The sequence below is a fragment of the Pipistrellus hanaki genome (assembly GCF_964339955.1).
Source record: "Pipistrellus hanaki genome assembly, chromosome: 10".
NCBI lineage: Eukaryota > Metazoa > Chordata > Mammalia > Chiroptera > Vespertilionidae > Pipistrellus > Pipistrellus hanaki.
In genome coordinates, this window is record NC_140512.1 from 41,814,569 (window position 1) to 41,823,186 (window position 8,618).

Sequence of the window (8,618 nt, forward strand, 5' to 3'; positions counted from 1 at the left end):
ACCTTATTACAAAATAATAAAAACTATTAGAATTAAAAACTCATAAAATGACCATTTAGAAAACAGTATACACAAATCATCAACTTTTCTATGTCCCATATCTAGAAGATGTAATCCTCTTTAAAATACAATGAAAAAAAGATTACATTCACAATAGCAAAATAAGTTTTAAAATATCAAAATTTAACTTTGAAGATGGGCAGAATCAAATGAAGAAAACTATAAAACACTGAGTAATTAAAGATGACTTGGAAAAATAATTATACTCGAGGCCCGGTCACAAAATTCGTGAATGGGGGGAGGGGGTCCCTCAACCCAGCCTGCACCCTCTCCAAACTGGGACCCCTCGGGACCACTGGCTATTAACCACTCGCCGGCCTACCAGCCTGAATGACACCTAACCACTCCCTGTGCTGGCCTGATCACCCCCAACTGCCCTCCCCTGCCGGCTCAATCACCTACAACTGCCCTCCCCTACCATGACCCGCCTCCTCCTTGCAAGGTGGTAGACACTGGGACCAGCCTCCTCCATGCTGCACAGGAGCTGCAGGACCCCCAGGCCCCACCTCCACTGTGCATGTGGCCATCTTGTGGAGGGCATCTTTGTAGCGGCCATCTTGTGATAAAGTCACAAAAGGGCGTTGGATGAGGGCATGACATCACCTAGGCTTTTATTATATAGGATTGTAAAGATATCACAATTACCTCCAAAATGTTAATTTAGAAATCCCAATGGGGATCTTTTAGAATCTTAGTAAAATGTTTCCAGTTAAAGGTAATCTGGAAAAATAAATACATGAAAAATGTTGAAAATCTTTTGAAAAAGATAATGGAAATTCACACAACCATATAATAAGGTATATTAAAAGTTCTAATAATTAGGACTGTTTGAAATTACTGGATCAATAAAGATCCCAATGAAGCAGAATAAAAGGCCTAGAAAAATTCATATGGATATATATAGACGTAATTTGTTATATAATAAAGATGACATCTAAAACCTCTGAGGAAGGATATGGAGAAAAGGGAACTCTTGTACACTGTTGGTGAGAATTCAGATTGGTGCAGCCACTATAAAAACAGTATGGAAGTTCCTCAAAAAATTAAAAATGGAACTGCCTTATGACTCAGTAATTCTACTTCTGTGGATTTATTCAAATAACCCAAAACACTAATTTGAAAAAATATATGCACCCCCAGGTTCATTGCAGCATTATTTACAATAGCCAAGATTTGGAAGCATCCCAAGTATCCATCAGTAGATGAGTGGATAAAAAAAAAGCTGTGATACATTTCCACAATGAAATACTGGTCTGTAAAAAAAAAAGGAAATCTTATCTTTTGCAACAGCATGGATGGACCTGGAGAACATTATGCTAAGTGAAATAAGCCAGTCAGAGAAAGACAAGTACCATATGATTTCACCCATATGTGGAATCTAATGAACTAACAAGCAAAATACTGATAGACTCATATATACGATACAGAGAGCAGGCTAGACAGTTGGGGGTGAGGTAAAGGGCTGAGTGGCAGAGGAGGGAGGATTGAGCCAAAAAAAAAAAAAAAAAAAGAGAGAAAAAAACTCATGGATAACAGTATGGTGATTGCTGGAGGAGGGGTGGCTATGAGGGTGAAAAAAGTTGAAGGTGGATATAGGGCGATAAATGGTGATGGACAGAGACTTAACTTGGGGTGGTGAACATACAAGTACAGATTATGTGTTGTAAAATTGTGCACCTGAAACCTATATAATTCTGTTAACCAGAGTCACCCTAATAAAATCTATAAAAAGAAGGGAAACTGACTTTAAGAATCACAAAAATTGTGACGCTAAAGAAAAAATTAAAAATAATAAATCCTTTGAGGAAAAATTATTGTTCAATAAAAAGTATTAAAATAATGGACTTGCCACTCTATACTAAAATATATCCAAGATATATAAAGATGTAAATATTTTTTAAAACTGTGAAAGTAATATAAGGAAATAGCGGTGACGAGTGATATAATCTGGAAATTCGAGAAGGCTTTTCTAAGCAGGCAGATACCATAAAAGAAAATTTTGATAGATTTAACTATACTAAAAATGTTTTAAAATCTGTGTAAAAAGCCCTGGCCAGTGTAGTTCAGTTTGATAGAGCAACATCCTGTACACCAAAAGGTCTCATGTTTGATTCCCAGTCAGGGCACATACCTAGGTTTAGGGTTCCAGATTGGGTGCATGGAAGAGACAACAGATTGATGTTTCTCTCTTCCTATTCCTTCCTTCTCTCTCCCTCTCTCTCTCTCTCTCTCTCTCTCTCTCTCTCTCTCTCTCTCAAGTCAATAAAACATATCATTGGGTGAGGATTTTAAAAATCTGTTTAAAAAGAAAAACCTACACCAAAATCAAAATTAGGATGCAGATGATAAACTGAAGAAATTATTTGCAATGTAATTTGACAAAGGTATAATAGTTTCACATACAAAGAGCTCTCATAACTCAAATTTTAAAAATCTCCAAATATCTTAAACAAAGGACACTAATGGATAATTCACAAAATAAATACAAATATTTAGTGTCACTAATAATGAAATAAAATTTATAAAAGATGTAACTTTTCAAATTAAATGGCAGTTTTTCATTGCTAGTGCTGAATATGAAGAGGTTGCTGGCTTTCTCAAAACAATTAATAAATATGAATAGTAATTAAACCTTTCTGGAAGGCAATCTATTAGTATCTATTTAAAATAATTTAAATATGCATAACCTTTGACTTCAGAATTTATTCTAAGGCAGTGTTTCCCAAAGTGTGGTACACGTACCCCCAGGGGTACGGGAAGAGTTCGGTGGGGGTACGTGTTGCACCGGAGTTTGGTGGGGATATGCACTGCACCGTGCCTAATACATCCTTTTTTTTTCTTTTTTTCTTTTTTTTTTGACGAGGGGTACTCAGTGTTACGAAAATTATAGAAGGGGTACACATATGTCAAAAGTTTGGGAAACACTGTCCTAAGGAAATAAAAATGTAATGATTAAACTGTCAAGAACCTAACTGCTACATTATTCACTCACATTTATTGAGAAAAGCTTAAATTTTTAACAATTGAAATGGTGGTTAATAAAAGATTATAAATCCATTTGCCAAATATTTCCACACATTTAAAATGATGTTATATGTTATAAATATATAATATTTGATTGACTTGGTTAAGCATTCATTCTATTAAGTGAAAATAAAACAACAAGAAAACAGTTCAAACCAAAAAATGAAACTATATGTGATATGGCTTAAAAAAAAAAAAAAAGTAAATACCTATTAAAAAGGCCAGTAAGACCAAAGTGATAATAATGATTATTTATGCTTTCCCGAATTTTACAATATTACTACAATTATTATGTATTACACTAGTAACTAAGAAAATACAGAATGTTTACAAAACTGCTGACTGTAGTAACAATGGTATCCAAAACCAGGGCAACATTTATATTCCCATTCTATTTAGGCTGCACCAAAATCAAGGATGCCAAGCCTCTCTAGGTCAGAGCATACTTTAGTACTTTAATCACAGTGAAATAAATGCTGAGAACTCTAGAAAAGAATCAAAAGTTTTTCACTCCACCTTTATGATCAAATACAATGTGAAACAATATTTAGATATTAGCCATTCTGCTTTTAGCCCCCTGGCAAATGTAAGAATCAAGAGTAAGGAACAGCCCCGGACCTCAGCACCAATAGGGCTCAGCTTTTACCTACATTCAAATTGTGAGCCAGAAACTATTTTCTAAAAAGTGAATGGGGGAATGTAGGTATTATCTTTCTCAGTATAGAAAGCATGGGCCTTCGACACTTTCTAATCACAAATCTTCTCAGTCTCATTTGGGAGACAGAGAAATTATTTTCTCCCCCAATGTGTTTAAAAGGCATATGTCCTAACGACAAGCCAGCAGGATTTCTTCTGAGCAAAGATGTTGTAAACAGGAGATTTTCAAATGTTAAATGTTCTCTTTCCTCAGTGCAAATATGCAGCCTTACTCTGCAAGGGCCAAAAAGACTCTGGCTCTCAACAGTAAGCAATAATCAAACTGTTAATTCCATCTGCTCCTCTCATAAAAATGACAAAACATTACATGGGAGTGCCAGTGGTCTCAGGCTCCATGTAAGGGGTTTTCTGAAGGGCATCCATTTCCACAATATCAACATGCTAATTTTTTTTTTTTTTAGTACTTCAGAGAACCAATCCTGATACTATATGATTACAACTTTGATGCTAATAACAAATAAATATACTATCTTTAACATCTTTGTTAGAGATTTTGTTTCCAGAATTATCTTCCTTTCTTATTGGTTAAAGCACTAAATTCTAATCACTTCTACTGTCTCAGGAACTTAGTTCCAATAAACATCTAATCTTTCCTGAATATCTTATTTCTTTCTTTCCTTAAGAATGTAAAGAAACAAGCATAACATTTCTTCAACCTGAATCCCTCTATAGTGGTTTCATCAAGCCTGCACAGTGGAATTACCCAGGGAACTTTAAAATACCTATGCAACTAATCTATTGTAACAGGAAGTACAGCAATTATTTGTTTACAGGGATGCAAGAAAAGGGATGTGAGAAAACTTTTGGAGGTGATGAATCTGTTCATTATTTTGGTGATGGTTTTGTGAATGTAAACATATGTCAATTAAACTATACATTTTAAGTGTGTAGTTTATTAAATGTTAATTAAACTTCAATAAAGCTGTTGAAATATTGGTGTCTAGGTCCCACCCACAAATTGATATGGGGGCTCCCCCTGGAAACTGGGATTCTTAAAAACTCTCCAGATGATTGTAAATGTGCAGCTAAGATTGAGAACCACTGCTCTATACGGTCTTTATCTCCTCTCTCCATTCTTTCAGTTTTCTTGAAATGCCTCATTCAAGCATGTTTACTTTATCATCATTACACATTCTTTCTCAATTTTCTGAAGACTGGCTTCTGAATCACCACTCAGCTAAAACTGTACTTGTTAAAGTCACCTATGGACTCCTGACAAATTCACTGGTTCCTGGAGTCCTCTCCTTACTTGATACCTCTTTACAGTATTCAAAACTGGCCATCCATTCCTCCTCTATGTGAAGATCTCTCCACCCTTAGTATCTCTCCTGATGGCCCTCCCACCTTTCTCTGACTCCACCTTTCAATTCTCTTTCACACTATTCTTCTACCTACTTCTGCTCTATCAGAGTCTGTTCTCTGGCTGCTGCTTTTTGTCATGCTAAAGGCTTTCCCTGACTTATTTCAGCATAACTAAATCAATACAGCTTCAATTTAACCCCCAATTTCCCCTCTAATCCTGATTTCCTTTACAAATTCCACATCCTTAGATCCAAACACCTGTATCTTCACCTGAATGCTCCATAGCTTGGTCAAATTTTAAAAAATTGAAAACATAATTTATCATCTTCCCTCCACTTATGTGTTCCTCATTTCCAATCAATAGAATGAAGTCAAATCCTCAGGGTCCTGATTCCTCCTTCTTTCTTCCCAAAGGTGACAGGGCCAATCAGATTCTACCTCATTCTGACATAGAGTAAGGATCTAAAACACAAATCGATTAGTTTCTTATTGGTCATTTTCAAAGCAATCACCTTAGCCAGGAAACAATTCCCTGGTCCAGCCTTCTACCACCCTCACTAGTCTCATCTTCCACCACTTCCCTAATCCCTGCATTCAATGTCAATGTTAGTGACTTTGGACTTGTCATTGAGAATGACTTCTCTAAGCTATCATGGTTTCTCATGCCTCCTTGCCTTCTCACTTTCTATATTCTCCTCTTGGAAAGTGATTCATTGCACTTGGCAAAATTATACCATACTTCAAAACTCTACTGTGTGCTCCTGACTCCAAGCTGTTAGCCATCTCCTACTCTGCTCCCTTACTACACTAGGCATATCATTTATCACATGGTTGTAGGATTGTTATTTTACTTACCTGTGTTGTAAATTAATAAATTCCTTGATGACAAATAGCTATGACATTCATTTCTGTATCCCTAGTACCTAACGCTTGGGCCAGTACAAAATAAATTTGTTTGACATAATTTCAATTATTTACAAAATATAAACCTGATACCCTAAACATGATCTTCATACTAACATTATTTAAAGATTTCTTAATATTCATTATAAAATAAATATCAGGCAACAGGATCCTGAATATATCAGTCAAATATCTTGACTGTAAGGTATTTTTAAACTCAGTCAAAATGACACAACTCTAAACAAACAAGCAAACAAACAAAAAATGCAACCTACAGTAGATTTCAGAAAAGACAAATACAGCAAAGAAAGGAAGTAGGAATAACATACTAATCTAGCCAATGCCTTATCTGGATGTCCATATCCAGGTACTGTTAAGGCTGATAACTAAGAGGGTTTTATAATCCCTCTCTGGTAAGAATCAGTGTAAATCAAAAAAGAATAAGCCAAATCCAGAATGTGTTTTCAACCATGTGATGGTTTTCTTCCTTACCATTTTGTTTATGTGAATTATTTGAATAACTAAAGGTTTTTTTCTTTTTTCTTGCTTGCTTTTCCCTGCACTTAAAAAATGTGGTACCTTGGACTAATGTGGGTCTTGCAAACCTTAAAATGTATTAACCTAAAGAAAAAAAAGCTTGTAAATTGGGGAGCTTAAAGGGGGTAGAGTTTGGATGTTCAAGAGAATATTCTCAAGGAAAACAAGCCTCCCGGGAATATAACATTGACTCAAGGTTACACAGATCCTTATGACTTTATGTAGATAAGATTTTAAAAGCCGAAAACCTCAACCTGTAAAAGTGTGTTGCATGAACCAAAGAGGTGGCACACCAGCTCCAAAACCTACGTGTGACTCAAAAAGACAAGTAATTTGCCAAAGGGCTGCGTGGGCCCTCCTGGGCCCTCCTGCCTGCAGTGGGGGCTCTGAGAAAAGCGGGAGCTGCCAGGCCAGGGGCACCAACTCCCCTACCTGGAGAGCCAGCGGAGCGGCTGCCGGGAGGGCGATAGCGTTTTGTATCCCACACACCGGTTCGGTGCAATCACCACCGCTAGGGCAACGTCCAATCTTTGAGAAATTGCCTAAACTCTGAGTGCACAATGCACACATGTGCACGCTCAAGGGCGGACACCCAGCTCAGCTGAGGCGTGCAAACTTGAGGTCTTTCAATGCGACAATGTTCAGACAAAAAACACCCCCAGACGATTGATTCTCCAGAAGGTTAAAACCGGCCTCTGGGGAGTAATAACTCCAAGAAAAAAAAAAAGGAGGCAAAGGCTGAAGAGATCTCCGGTGTAAAAACCAAGGGAAGAATCGTGGCTGCTTTCTGAACCACCACCATGTCCTGCGGGGGACCACGGAGCCCAGCGAACGCTTTCAAAGAACGAGAGGGGTGGGGGCCGGATTTTAAGGGTCGACGGGACTATGTTGGCCACTAGACTGGACCGAGAGCGGTAGCCTCGGGGGCTGGGAGGAAAGGATGGGAGAGGTCAGGCCGGAGCATCAGCCGCTGGCGGAGGGTGAGGGTCAACTCAGCAGAGGGGCGGCCGGTCCCACACCCCCCCCCCCAACCTCTCCACCCACCCCCCACCCCCCACCCCGAAGCAGCGACAGCCGGGTCACGCCCGGAGCCTGGACCGCTCCTCGCCGGGAAGAAAGGCTCGAGTCCGCGCGCACAAGGCGGCCGCCGCCCGGGCGGCAGCAGCGGCAGGAGGAGCAGGAGGAGGGGGGCGAGGGGCGCCCAACTTCGGGGCGAGCGGCCGTGGACCGCGAGCCCCTCGCCCGGGCCCGCCGCCCGCAGCCCCGGACGCCCCCGCGCCCGGCGGGGTCCCGCGCCCACCCGCGACGCCTCGCGCGGAAGCCGTTACCTCCAACGAAGCCGCCGCCCCAGAGACAAAGTCCCGGTCCCCGTCCCCTCCCCGCCGCCGCCTCCCCCGGCTCCTCCCGGACAAAAAAAAAGTTGTCGGTCGCGGGCCGCCCTGGGGGCCCCGCCGTGGGCCGTCCGACCGCACTCACCAAAGCGGCTCCCGGACCTCCACTCCCAGAACTTCCCTCGCCCGGCTCGCAGCGACGGCGGAGGCGTCTGCTCCTCCTTCCCCCGGGCAGCAGCGGCACCTGCCTCCCTTCTTCCTTAGCAGAGCGGGTCCCGACGAGCCATCTTCCCCCCCCTCCGCTCACTGACTGACAACCCAGCTCCGAGAGCAGCCGCCGCCGCCAGCTACTCTGACGGGCAAGACGGGGGACCCGTCCCCAGGCAACCAACCGCTACCGCCCCACTCCAGTTCGGCCTATCGCCGCCGCCTGGGGCGGGACCAGAACAACTTCTCCACCAATGAGAATCTCCCTCTGCTCTGTCGGGGGCGGACCCGTGAGGTGGGAGCGAGAGCTACTCTCGGTGGGCGTGGTCTCCGCAGTGGGCGTGGTCGGAGCGCCCGAGTGGAGATGATTGACTGTTGAGATTTGCCACAAAGAGTGATGGGTGAAGGTCTGGCAGACTCTGAGCAGTTAGGATTGATAGCCCTCACAGACAAAAAATAAGCCTTCCGGAGTGATGTTAACCGTAATCACAGAAGAGAAACTCACTGGTATTTTAATTTCTTGATCAAAAGGACTTA

General features: G+C 41.4%; 1 protein-coding gene across 2 annotated transcripts in view; it reads right to left on the reverse strand.

Moving 5' to 3' along the window:
- Positions 1-8,252, reverse strand: part of HYCC1 (hyccin PI4KA lipid kinase complex subunit 1) — a 66,532-nt gene extending 58,280 nt beyond the window's left edge. The window contains exon 1 of one of the 2 annotated variants that reach the window (XM_084896537.1): positions 8,020-8,252. The gene's annotated coding sequence lies outside the window, so the exon portion shown is untranslated. The remainder of the gene's footprint in view (positions 1-8,019) is intronic. The other variant, XM_084896538.1, reaches the window with a different exon arrangement.
- Between the last annotated feature and the right edge of the window lie 366 nt (positions 8,253-8,618).